The sequence below is a fragment of the Branchiostoma belcheri genome, unplaced genomic scaffold, assembly GCF_001625305.1.
Source record: "Branchiostoma belcheri isolate BF01 breed outbred unplaced genomic scaffold, Haploidv18h27 scaffold10, whole genome shotgun sequence".
Lineage (NCBI taxonomy): Eukaryota > Metazoa > Chordata > Leptocardii > Amphioxiformes > Branchiostomatidae > Branchiostoma > Branchiostoma belcheri.
The window spans coordinates 901,224-915,941 of record NW_017802380.1 but is presented as its reverse complement, the minus strand read 5'-3'; the positions used below and the strand labels follow the sequence as shown (position 1 = coordinate 915,941).

General features: G+C 42.9%; 1 pseudogene; it reads right to left on the bottom strand.

Moving 5' to 3' along the window:
- Positions 1-6: 6 nt before the first annotated feature.
- On the bottom strand, positions 7-3,160 carry LOC109469601 (annotated as a pseudogene).
- Between the last annotated feature and the right edge of the window lie 11,558 nt (positions 3,161-14,718).

Sequence of the window (14,718 nt, the reverse complement as noted above, 5' to 3'; positions counted from 1 at the left end):
TTCAGCAAACGTAGCAGTAGACATAGTCACATTTAGTCTTAAACATGTGTTTTGAATATAGGATAGAAGATATACAGTACATTAGATATATAACTACTTCCTGAAGGAGTATGTGAAAGTAAGATCACAATCATTCCATTACAAAAGAACCATGTTAAATTTGTTACCAGTACATCACATCAGTTTTAATGTACAGAACGTTTGCGAAATGAATACGGGTATATGGAAAGTTGTCACGTAAACTTTTTAGTATTCACACTCTTATATGCAGTGTTCATGAAAACCTAGTACTAGATATATTTTCAAGTAGTCTTACACATATATTTTCAATATACTACTAAGATAGAAGATGTATGTTAGATAAACTACTTTCTGAAGGAATATGAGAAAGTAAGATCACATTGATTCCATTACAAAAGAACCATGTTAAAATTTGTTACCAGTACAGCAGTGTTTATCAAAGTTAGAATACTGGTCGGTGTATGAAAAGTTGTCACGTAAACTTTATTGTTATGTTCACATTCTTATATGCAGTGTTCATGTGCTGGGCACATGGTATATTACATCATGCATCATTCATATCTATTTTGTTCTAAATACACTTAAGAACTTGAAAGAAGAGTGTACAGTACTTCTATTACTTTCCTTCTATCTGTACAAAGAATCCTAACAAAATCTCCAGCACTTGTAAACAGGTAAACCGTATACTAGTAACTGTGCCAAAAATTCTTCACTTGATCAAGTCTGGCTGCAGATTAGTCAATGCAGCGCAAACTCTGATAATGTCATCTGCAGCTGGCACAAGTGTTATGGGGAATGTGCCCTCCAGAATCTTAAAGTCCTTTAGCCGATTGATGGCACGCTCTACATGAATCCTCAGGTTGGCAACAGTTTTTGTTTTTTTACTTTCTCTCTGGTCATTTGACGCTTCCCCTGTGCTGCAGGTGGAATTTCCAAGGTAGCCCCTAGCTTAATAAGATCCTCCTGGATGGGAAAGCCCCTGTCAGCCATGATCACATCATTATGCTCTACAGAGTGAAAGAACCCACTGTCCCGTGTGATGAACACATCAGAGTCCCTTCCACCATAGGCCTTTGAGAGAAATGAGATGTGTCCATTTGGGGTGATTCCTACCAACACCTTTAACGTATTGTGTTTCTTGTAGTCAGACCAAGTAGATGCTTGCAACTCCAAAGACCTGGGCCTCTCAATAAAAATTTCTGTACAGTCAATAATGCACCTTATTCTAGGGCATTTCTTCTTGAACTGTGGAGGCAAAGTCTTTGTGATTGCAGCTCTACTTGGCCATACAATCAGTGGCTGTAGCGTTACAGAGAGGAAGCGAACCCAGGTATTCACAACCTGTGAGCAAGTACTAGGGACAACTCCAAATATAATAGCCAGAAAGTTGATGGTCAGGCCAAGGCGCAATCGCATCAGTGTGAGGAGGAACTCATCTCGCAGATTTAGCCTTCGATTTGAGCCACGCTTTTTGGGGGTTCCTTTGTTTTTAGAAGATGCCTTTTTTGACTTTGGGGTACCATTTTTGGAATCTGAACTTTTCCAGTAGGTCATCTTTTTGGCATGTGGCTCTATGTACTGAAACATGTCATTAAATGCCTGTTTTGACCTTAAGCCTGTACAATGATTGACATCATTGTCAGTTTTCAGAGTGTCAGCAGTAAACATCTGCTTTTTCCTGAATGATTTCCCCCCCGACTTTTCCTGTTCTGTTTTAAGCGAGATGACTTCCTGCTCTAGTTCTTGCACCCTATTTTCCAATGTGTTGATTCTTATTGGTTTACTTACACAACCCTGACAATCACATTCTTCTTGACAGTCCACTTGTAGGTGTACCTGTGGTCATGCTCTGTCTTTTCTACTGGAGTCATGACAACAACATCTTCTTCAATACGTGGCTTCTTCTTCTGGGGTTCAGGAACCGCAACACGTTTCAATGGAGGTGGTCGCTTTGGCGTTACCTTCTGGTCAGATGAAGACAATGTGTACCCGAGATGTAGGACAGGGTCTGGATGAGCTTTTGTTGGTTGGCCATCTGGAAAATGGCGCGAGCACACTCGGTCATGTGGCTTGTTTTCCCAGTTTTTCTTGGTTTTGTTCACAAGCTTGTTCATGAGTTTGTTCCATCTTCTCCTGTCATCGGGTCTTTTTTTCTCGGTGGGAAATGGGAAAAGTTTGAAAGGTGGGGGACAGTCACAGCAGCCAAGTCCATTTTTGGTGCCATGTTTTTGGCATGTCTCTGACTTCCATTTCTCTAGGTGGTATGTTGAATTGCTGCAATTCACTACTGCACATATCAGCATGGTGAGCTCAGGAAAGTAACACTGTAAAAAGAAGAAGATAGAAAAAATTGAACCAAAGGTTTACACTATATGGATTTAGGTGTGTCTTGACTGCACTGGCATAATTTTTCATGCACAAAACGCTACCCCACCACCATGTATAACACTACTAAAACATAAACTTACTAATTGGTGTCCTCACTGCAAGTGCTATTCATAAATTGTTATTTTAAAAGGTACTTCGTCGTGAGGATTGCGGTAAGAAAGCTCTATGTGCTTGGGGTGACACGAGACAAAGGCGTGGCGTGCCTTGTGCAGACAAAGCTCACACGTGAAGCTCATGCGGTTTATCTACAAGTTTTACCGTCTAAAACATATACAGCTAAAAAATCACACCATTATTTTACACATATAACCTCTATAAAAAGAAAAGAGGTACTCCAAAACTCATTTTATCGAGATTGGAGCGGAAAATCGAGCAGGAAACTCGAAGACGGAAGGCGTGCAGGATGGGGGAGGGGGGCATGCATAACTAATTAGGCGCTAGCGATAGCTTGGAAACCGTCAAAAAACGTACCGTAAATCCGTTTGAAGACAAAGATACCACGATATTTTAGGCCCGCTAGGTCCAGAACATCGTTGGAACTCAGCCCAAGGCGGGCCAACGCCGGTAACGCCGTGTGTGAGCTGAAAACTTACACTTACGCTAGAGCTTGGAACAATGGCTGCCCCGAGTTTGTTATTCTAGAATTTTTGCGTCGCTAGGGTGCACTAGTAATTGCGAATAGGCTTATAGGGGGCGCTTTTGAACCGTATCCTCTCATGTGTGTGTGTGTGTGTGTGTGTGTGTGTGTGTGTGTTGTGTGTGTGTGTATGTACACGTGTGTGGTGTGTGGTGTGTGTGTGTGTGTGCGCGCGCGCGCGCATTTGTGTGTGTGAGAAAGAGAGAGTGTGTGCGTGCGCGTGTGTGAGTGTGCGTGTGTGTGTGTGTGTGAGTGTGCGTGTGTGTGTGTGTGTGTGTGTGTGTGTGTGTGTGTGTGTGTGTGTGTGTGTGTGTGTGTGAGTGTGTGTGTGCGGGGGAGGGGGCATCTTCATGTTGCTCCTGTGGATGAACCACTGCCTTGACCGACTCCAGTCTTGGGTGGGCAAACATAGGAGGATATAATGTGATGTCTGTGTAGCCAACTTACTGTCAAGTGCATGGTAACAGCTCTCTTCTGTAAGTATCAACGTGCGCACACGAAGTAATGTGTGCTCCATGATTCGTAACTCCGATTTGTTGTCTACTATTGTAACAGTGCTAACTGACCATGCTAAATGGTCGTGCGACCTTTTAGTGTAGTGGTTTTTACACTATTACATGTTAGTTTTAGGAACTCAAATTTGTCGATTTTGACGGGTGACAATATTGTACGTGTACCATTCACCGATATCAATTGTCTGAAGTTTCTTCTTATCTCACAAGAGGTCCTCACTACGCCGCAAATTTCTACCGTACAGGCAGGCAGTAGAGATTCGTGCGACTCCAGGGATCTCCATAGTCTCCAAGCAGATCCTAGGGTGGCAAAAGACAGTATCAAATTGGCCAGGTAGTATCCATTGGACCCTTTCTGGATATGATAGTGGATACTGCCTGGCCAATTTGATACTGTCTTTTCTGTATCTGTATCTGTATAGCCGGTATATCCGCCCTTCGGCATAACACACCAGCTTCGCAGGCACGCGGTGCGGCGGCAGCTGGCTACATTGCACCGATCGACTTGTTACACCTAACCCTTGAACATCTAACTCTAGACATCTAACTTTTGCCACCCTAGGACCTGCTTGGAGATTCGGATCTCCAGGGGACTTGGATGCAAATTGGAATTCAGTAGGGTGCTAAACTTCAAGCAGATGCTAGGGTGCGAGACCGAAACGTTTTTTTTAGCAGCTAGGTTTCTCTGACAGGTCTTCACACTCCAACACGGAAAGACTGTCTGTCAGAGAAGCCCAACAGCCAAACACTACAGTCTACCTTACATGTTATGAGGTTTTGTTACTTCTGGTGCGGAAGTATTGATGAAACATAACATGACATGATGAAACATAAACCATGGTATGATAGTAGAGTTTCATCATACATTGATAATTCACTCTATGACGAAATCCATTAACACAAACTATACCTACATCCAGGAAGTTTGAAATCTTTGATGTCTTGTTTTGGTTCTGTGTCCTATAGCAAATGCAACATCCTTGACCCAAATGCTCTTCGTTGAATTCATAACGTAACCATAGTGACCCAACAGCCATGCTGGAATGTTTTGGTCTGTGGTCCAAAACACCGGACAGCCTTTCTGAGCCTGCCAAGACCCACGCACGTCATACTAGCTTGTTACTGTGACCATAATGAACGGTTAGTATGGTATGGACAACCACCTATTCAAGAATCGTTTGCAAAACAGCTCCTGATTTTACCAGGGGTACTTACGACTATTTGACCAGAATTCACAGTCGCCATGGATTTATGTTTACTGAAGGTTACATTATGTTGCAATTTTATAGCAGGAGGGAATTAGAGTCCTGTATAAATGTGTTTGAGTAAGAATTCATGGAGCAGACAATATGCGAAAGTTAACATTATGCATTTGCTTTGCAAATGTTACCTTTCTAGTTTCATTTTGCCATCGCGACAGAAAGAGCTAAAACATCGCGTCAGACAGTCTAGTCAACCCAAGGAGCGCAGAATTGCCTGTAAAAATTGTTTATCTGTTTTCCGCAAAATCTGATTTGGCTGGTTGATGTGTAAGTGTCCTGGATTCTTGACAGCTGGTTACCTCCGTAGTCATGGTAACGTGGGACAACAGTCGTCACCATGGTAACGGTATGATCAACAGTCTGGAGCCGACAGGCATAGACAATCAGATGTATTGGGACATACCATGTTCTACTTCGAGGGGTGTGCAGGATATCGTTCACTAGCTTTTGCTGTTTGTTTGGTTGGTTGTTTGTTTTATGGTTGGTTGGTTGGTTGGTTGGTTAAGTTGTTAACAGGATACGAAACAAAGCTATTCACGAAAATTTGCTATCATAATTGTGTGACGTGGGAGAGAACGGTGTCCGGGTCTAAATCTGCATTCAAATGTGATATATTTAATAAAATGTGATATATTTAATAAAGCACCTTGCAAATTCTTTTACGTTATTTCTAGGAATAGCCTAACTATATACAAGAGGGGTTCTAACGCTATTTTCAGAAACACGTGGTAACCAATGTGCATAAGCACAAATGCACTTTGTAGGTAACGTTACTTTTCGAGTGGCAATTTTGTAGCAAAAATCTCTCCTGCGCCTATGTATTGTTATTAGATGCAACATGTAGTTGATGGTGTGAATAGGGTTAAAGCATTCCAAATTATTGCCTTCAAGAAGTAGGTGCTATCATTGAAGTTCACTTTAAAGGCATCCAATGCGATTTCAGGGCAGCAAAACTGGAAATATTCTGAATAAGACAATCTTTATGACACATACTGCTTCACATAAGCACATTTAAATCAACATTTCATACTTTGGGCATTCAAAACTGCAGAAAAATCCCCAAGATGAGTCCTTTATTTTCTGGGTGGTACCTAAAAATCAGCCAAGGGCCCTTCCAGTAACCATTTTCCGTCAGAATTTTGGGAATTTTCGCTCCACGAATGTCGATATACATTGGGATAGTGTGTTTTAACCCAGTATATGTAGAATATTGACTTTGAAAAATTGAGTTTCCAAGCCCTAAAAACTGCATTGGATGCTTTTGATAGAATTCGAAGAAAAACGTGGGTGGGAGTGGGAGTTCTGTGATGTCCAGTTGTTTCACACGATATCAGAGATGTTCAAACAAATAACGCCAGCAGTCAATTATCTCTCATCACGGGAATCTAACGAGACTTTAATAACGAATTAGCCTTCTGATTAGACAGGTTTCTATAAGTGGCGAGACCTGGTGGCTATCCAATAATAGATATCAAAGAGCCAGTAGCCGTCCCACGAGTCTCAGTGGGTCGTCTTTACTCGTCTAAAATTGGACCAAGTGAAGGACGTTATGTTATACAAGGTGGCTGGATTCAGCCGGTCCAGCTAAGAATGGCAATGATATGATAAAGCCGCGCAGCGTAAAAATAGGTCAGTGACATCTGGAGCTATCAACGCAATTTTCCAAAGTAAAGTTGGTGGCTAAAGCATACCATATATACATCAGCCACGAATTTAGAAAAAAAATCTATATGCCACTCTTTTTTTATCATAAACCAGAACTAGAGTCACTTACGTAACGCAAATCAAGTAATGGATAAATATATCCAGTTGCTTTATTTAGAATTTATTTTGTATTACGTACTCGTAATGTCATATTCTACCTGGAAGCCTAATCTTTAGCGGACTATAAGACTAATCTACCATTGATACCGAAGTCTATGTAGTGTGAGATGTGAATGTGTTTTTACAATTATTCTTGGAATTTCTAATCTCCAAGCAGATCCTAGGGTGGCAAAAATACAGTATCAAATTGGCCAGGCAGTATCCATTGACCAGAGAGGGTAAAAAAGGGCCATATATAAAAAGGTAACGATCTTCCCCATCAACCTCTGCTTGGAGAGTTGGAATTTCTGCATGTGGACGGCGTACGTTTTGTGAAAGTTTCTCACGGATGTCTATGTCCCTTTCGGTGGCAAAAAGACAGTATCAAATTGGCCAGGCAGTATCCATTAGCCAGAGAAGGTCGCCGACCACCGACGGGGGTAGCGAAAAAACGGCCATATATAAAAAGGTAACGATCATTCCCTCACAACCTCTGCTTGGACAGTACGTTTTGTAAAAGTTTTTCTCACGGATGTCTACACGTGTACGTGCGTTCTCCCATGGTTCCCAAAGGTCAGGCCTCGCCATTTCCAGAGAGCGGCGCGTCGCATTTTTCCCAGGGCGACTGACGACACGCGGCCCCCCGCCCCAAATGTCAACACGGCGTAAACGGAAAGTCGACAATCTGTAAGGAGAAATGTCGAACGTGTCAGGCAAGCTTCCCGGGGCAGTAAAAATGGCTTTCGCGTCTCCCCGCCGCTTATGGAAATGGCGCGTATCGCATCCGCGCTGTGACGGTCAGTTAAAGACATCCAATGTAGTTTTTAAGGGGGCCTGCATGCCTTTTTTTCGGAAGACGTAATCAGGCCTTTTTAGTCTTCGTAATTCGTAGGCAGCCTCCCCAAAATCAACGTAATTCGTAATAGTACATTAGCCGCAAAGCGTAAAGTCATAATCAGCTCTGAGACTTAAAAGTAATTCGTAATCAGCAGCGAAAATTTTGCGTAATTCGTAATCACTATACCCCCCCCCCCCCATGCAGACCCTCTTTTAGGGCTTGGAAACCCGATTTTTCAAAGTCAATATCATAGTAAAGTATCTACATACTGAGGTGAAACCACACTATCCCATACTGACCCACGTAAAGCAAAAATATACTGATTGAAATGTGCTAATGTGAAGCAGGTATGTGTCAATATCATAAACATTGCCTTGTTCGGAACATGTCCAGTTTTGCTGCTCTGAAATCGCATTGAATGCCTTTAAAGGGAATGAAGTACATGGTTAACAACGCACGGGGTGATTCACGAACTTCGTCATCGCCGCTACCGGGCGTTAGTCCAACTCCTTAACTTGCCGCCTCCGCAGGCCAACTTTGGGATCACCAAAAAGCCCTTCAGAGATCGGGTATATACGTAACGGCGCCGGGCTGCTGACGTCACGTAACGTTACGTCTCACGTGCCTCTGATGACGCGGCGTTGTGACATAACCACGGCGGCGGCTGGGAGACGGGCTCCTTAAAAGGCGTTACAAAGTGCAGTTGTTCAAATACACCTGAGAGAACGGAAATCCTTTCTAGAAAGGCCAAGACTTGAGTCGACTCTATGACTTCCTGCCATTTCAAATCTTACAAACGCGCGTAGCAACTCACGTGCTCAACCCACGTGCTTCCACGGAAGTTTGTGCTCTTTGGAATACAAAGTTTCTCGCCCAAACTCTAATCACTAGGAGCGAAGTAAAGTTACTTCTCTTTCCTCTTTCGATTTTATTCATCGTACAACCCACGTGCTTCCAATGAAGTTCGTAAAGCCAGCAGAAGTCCTGTATTTGAGGAGAGTCTGGGCTGCAAAGTTCCCACCTTTTCTAGAACTCGAACAAGATTCGATCGTGTACTTCTAGAACCCGAACAGTGTTCGATCGTGTTCTTCTAGAACCCGAACAGTGTTCGATCGTGTTCGATCTGGGTAATTCGAACCGAACGCGCGTTCGAATTCTATTCGGGGGTCATCTGCGGTCATTTACAATAAACCCTTGCAACAGAAAAAAAAAAACAATTTTCTAGAAATACCAACCGTTTCCTTGACAGTAACGTTATATGTACGCTATCATTTTGTTGTTGACATGTAACATGTAACGAAGCTACGACGACACCGTCACGCCCGTGTGACCTGTCACAGTGTAACGACATAAAACCATCCTACTAAATCCAAACCTCATTTTATGATCCCCTCTAATATATCACCTGACCTTGTTCTTTCACGAAGGGGCTTTTCGTCGATCAATCACTGATTAAATGATGTTGAACCCCCATGCAGACCCTCATATGTACAAGGCTCGAATAAATGAACCCAAAAAAATCTTGAGCGCTCTGATAAGCAGGAAGCAAACGGTTGTATAACATTATTTGTCACAACGCATCCATCAAATATGCGAACGACCCGTGTGACAGGAGAGCAGAAATCTGTTCTCTTATGGTGGTGCAAAATTGGACAGATGGAAACATCAAAACACCGGTCTGTTTGAAGCACCGCACAAGTTACAATTTGTCAAATCAGTTTGGAAGCCTGCAATTTTGAGTGAAAGGTTATGCTTATATAGTATAGACCTACATGAATAGGCTTATATAGCATAGACCTATATGGATCATAATGCGTAACGTCACATATGATATAATATTCATATACATAGTGGTGGTATCCATTTTAGCAAATTTCAACGTCTAATGTAAGATGGGGCCATCTTTACTGTGTACGTACTTTGACCTTATGATTTTAACCTTCATTTTCTTCTATTTCAAGCCATAAACAGCACATAACATAACCCTATGACCAACATGTGATTTTTTTGAACGCGGGAAAGGTCGCACAAACAACCACCCAACCGCTTAAGCCGACGCTTCTTGACGCGGTGCCAATGACTCGAACATGACCGCTGTTCTGTGGCGGTGTCCGCCCTTGGCTTTGACCTGGTTTAACCCCTGCATATTCGGCTGGTCCCATGGCACGTCCCAGCCACCGTGAGCCCAGACGTTGCCTAGCCGTTTTGCCCGCCAAGCGCAGCTCTATATTTAGAGGCACCCGCCGGCTGCTTGGCTCAATGGAGCTACTAGAGCTATATTTGGACCTCTCTCAGAGTAACTAGTCTGAGAATTTATCCGACATGTAGTTGGAAGCTTGGATATTTCCCACCATGCGCTATTAGAGCACTGCGAGTTCCTATTTTTAACACCTAACACGGGGGTGCCAACCTTATCCATTTTCGGTAATTTCCGAGAGTGGCGAAAATTAGAGGAAAAGGCATTAGATGTACGGAAAACGTGGGTTTAAATGTACCTCTTTTCTTCTTTCCTGGGGTCTTCTTAGCTTCCATAGCATGCCAAAAACTGGGGGTCTTCAGGGTCTTTGGGATCTTTTATGTGCTATTTTCTGATTGCATATAGACAACATAGCCGGCCTGGTTGAATTACCCTCGTTTTTAGAACTGGGCTAATCAGAAAACAGCCGAAGACCACCAAAACCCCAGTTCTATATAAGCCTGCTACGGAGGCTAGGGTCTTCTAGTGTTATGCGCAAGTGCAGTAGTCCATAGCCTTCACATATTTTTAGTATGCTTATTGCATAACCTTCGATAGTTGGAATGCTTGCCTTCCGGTTAGAAAACGCCACAAAATTGCCTTTATCAATTATTGATATACGTCGCGCCGCCATCCTGCAGTAGAACAATGTGGATGTCCTTTCGGTCTTTGACTCGGCATGCAGTCACACGTTTCTGATACATCCTAAAAAGATGGCGGCATTTTAAGTATATCATGCCACGACAAAAAGAGCAGAGGACACCGGCATTGACCGGCATAAATATCACAAAACAAGAACACGTCAACAGGTCCTAAATTCATGTCGTGGGTAGATTGACACATCCCTTTTCTGTCTCCTGTATTCTGTCTATGTCTCTGTGCCGTTGAAAAAGTTGAAAAAGAAAAAGAAAATAGTTAAAATTCTTGTTTCTCTTGTCTAGTTTTTATCTATACCCCATTTAAAAACAGGCTTGTGTGCTGTATCCTATACCCAAGAAAATAGTTAAAACTCTTGTTTCTCTTCTCTAGTTTTCCTCCTTTTTTTATTTATACCCAAATTAAAAACAGACTTGCGTGCTGTACCCTATACCCTTGAGTCCACATGACCAGGCCAGTGACGTGGCCAAGTCCATACTTCAGCGTACCTTGTGACAAATTCATCTGACATTCCGCCATTCCCTTTCCCTTGTAAGGGCCCTGAGAAGCTCCCTGCTTCTGACCCTTGATCATAACTTTGATACAGTCCATCCGAAGTAGGCCACCACACGACACAAAGTTAGAATACGTACGTAACCCTTCCGGCCTTACGTTGACTTACGAAATGTGCTCCTTATAGAGAGGACCTCAGTAACCGAGAGGTCACATTCGTCCCAGGTCGTTGTACGTTTTGATAGCCTCTACCAGGCTCCGCGGATCGCTGGAAAAATAGTAGAAATTTGCCGAAATAAAGGGATAGTATACCAGAGAAGATCCCGGGCCATAGAAGATCCAATTCGCGAATCACGGATCCATTTCTCTGGAATACTGTCCCTTTATTTCGGCCAATTTCTACTATTTCTCCAGCGATCCGCGGAGCCTGGTAGAGGCTACGATTTTGATGCGTAGAATCTTTCAAGCATGCAGGGCATTGTGACAGAACAAACCGGCGGCAAGCATCTAAGGCAAGCTTTTCCGTCAGAAGACAGCTAGACGTTTCTACACACATGCACGGCTATCCCTGTAATGCCCCAGTATGCGATCGCACACAACGATTGCGCGACTTATGCGACCGAACGTTAGGTATGTCAATATATACAACTCGCTATGATAACTTCTATATTTTATCTGATGACATGTCCCACATACGGACTGTTCACTGTACCCTTCATAAGTGTAGTTTAGCGTAATGCAGAACGTACATGTAGAGTTGAAATATTTTCTAGCCAGTATATAGTTCTTTATAACACTCAGACACAGTAACCGTTGACCATATATGTAGCATTATGATAGACTCATACTAACTAGTAACTTTATAATTTGCCAGACATTGTACCCGTGACAATCTTTGTGCAATAAACCTTGACTTGACTATCTCTTTATGGTTTAGCTAGAGAGCAATGAACGGGGCATTGAACGACGGTATATTGAACATGACTTATGCTGGTTATGATATGACATTTCCGAACTTGGCAAATGAAAATTCCTCGCCATTTCTGAACGACAAGTCCAGGTCAGTGCTCCCGGAATAGTTTAACCATGCCGGCCCGCACCAGCTGCGATCAAAACAAGGCAAAGCCGGTCTTTCACCGGTCATCGCCATTTCAGCGGCATTGTTACAAGTTTGTTTCTCCGGGTTCATGACTTTTAAAAGAGACAACAAACCTCAATGGCTTTAGATTCTGTACCTGTATAGCCGGTATAACCGCCTTTCGGCGTAACACACCAGCTTCTGTATCTGTATAGCCGGTATAACCGCCCTTTGGCGTAACACACCAGCTTCTGTATCTGTATAGCCGGTATAACCGCCCTTTGGCGTAACACACGGCCAGCTTCTGTATCTGTATAGCCGGTATAACCGCCTTTCGGTGTAACACACCAGCTTCTGTATCTGTATAGCCGGTATAACCGCCCTTTGGCGAAACACACCAGCTTCGCAGGCACGCGGCGCGGCGGCAGCTGGCTATATTACACCGATCGACTTGTTACACCTAACCCTTGAACTTCTAACTCTAGACATTGTTTAAAGCTATCTAATGATTGTGGTTTGGTGGTTGTGTTTGCTTGAGATTAAAAAAAATCATAATACATAAAACAAAATACTAGTAGATAAATGTCGGATAATGTAAGTACCATATACTAGTATACGACCCAGGTTATGTTTATTGTTTGTTTATTGTTTATTAGACCGATCTCCATTAGTTTGTACAGACATCATTTGCCATACATACTATTCTTCCTGGAGTCGTTGACTACAAACTACTTTCATCACAACATGGTAAGGCTTAACTACACACTACATAACCACACACAACATGCAAGTAGTACCGAGAGGTCAGAGGTCGTAAAAATAAAATTTAGACAAAGATTCATATTTACATATCTATGTAACCTATATACGCACCACCAGCGTAAGAAAAAAAAGCTACAAGTCAATCAAAGTATTTCTTGTTGTTCCGGGTTAAAGTTTACACACGTGGCTACATTTCAAGTCTGCCGAAATATTTATACATAACAGCGTCCTCAGGTGTAACACGGCACGGCACGACAAACCAATTATATCTTTTTATTCATGAATCTATTTTTGTTTTCCTCATGTCACACCCAACTGTCGTCAGGTACCCTGCCCACGGCCAACCACGCAGTTGAAACAGGTGATTTAAGACCAAAGCTCGGCGCCTTAATGCCTATCGCGAGCCGCGTGGGAAAAATTAGGGCGCTTTTCTAGGGTCAAAAGGGCTCATAATAGCTATCCTGAAAGGCAAGGTTCATTGCCCTCACACCTGAATGTTCAATGCCCTCATATATATATATACCTTGAGGAAACGATCGAAAGAGTCAGACGTGCATGTACATGTATTGTCTACCGCTACATGCTGTTGGCAGAGTTCCAATGTATCGCACGATGGACCTAGCCTCTAGCAGGCTTCGGAGGCGACTGGAAAGAGTAGAAATTGGTCAAATAGAGAGATAACATGCCCGCTAGAGAGTAAATTTTGCCGATGGACCTACGATGCTTTTATCCCCGCGAAAATAGTGCCACACGTCGTAGGTTTGAGAGGAACGCCCTTCTTCTAGGGTCAAAGAACTCAAAACAGCTGCCCAGAACTGCCCAGAACTAGAAAGGCAAGGTTCATTGCCCTCAAACCTGAATGTTCAATGCCCTCATGTACCTGAAGAAACGATCAACAGAGTCAGACCATGTATTGTCTACAACTACATGCCGTTGGCAGCGTTTCAGTATCGTGCGACGCACCTGCCTAGTCTCCACCAGGCTTCTTTTGCAGGCTGAATAAATCGTAGAAATCGGCCTAAAAGGGGTATTAATTGGCCAGAGAAGGTACCCGGCCAGAGAAGCTCCATTTCCCCGCCAAGAAAATGGAGCTTCTGTGGCCAATTAATACTCTTTTTAGGCCGATTTCTACGATTTATTCGGCCTGCAAAAGAAGTCTGGTGGAGACTAGCACCTGCCTGCGATGCTGTTTTTTCCCCCGTGAAAATCGTGCCGTACGGCGTCGTTTTTAGACGAAATAGGAAGCTTATTGCAAGTTCCTGCCCGTAGGCAAATTGCAAGTACATGTACATTTTAACATGAAAGTAAAGGCTGGACAATGGATAACAATATACTAGTAGTAATGTGACTACTCTAACTACTAAACACTAAATTCTAACTTGTTGGAGAACACGTTTCTTTGAAGACTTCTCAAATCTACGATGTGTGTAAACCTAGTCTTTACCTCCAATCACCGCTCTGTTCTATTTGTCCACCACACCTGCGACATGAGTATTGAACAACGTGAGGTTGTTGAGCAATTCAGGCAAACAGATAAAGAATACGGCGGATGTAGTCGAGCGGAAATTGGCAAAGCAATTTGATGGCCACTATTTTGCGCACTAGCTATATATATAGATTGAAGATGGTTCAAGTATCCTTCGACTGTGGTTGCAGAAAGGCCGTACAGAATATGTTGAAAATGCGTTTGAAAGACAGTAAACATAATGGTTTGGCATCTGAGAGTGAGTTTTCATGGTTTTAATTTTTGATTCCTAAGATTATAACAGTATTACACCTTCTTTTTGTCCTGTTTCCCATTGGTTACATGTATTACTGCTATATGGCAATCACTCGTGATCTTTATTTGCAATCGGATACAGATTCATGTACAGATACATAGTCATGCACGGATGTACAGATATACAGATACAGATTTTCCGAGTATAATGACCGTGTCAGTCCCTACACCTGAGTGAGGGTCACAGTTGACACGGTGGCCTTCGCGTGGATTTGTTTAAGGTGGATACTGCTATATACTGGAACTGACAAT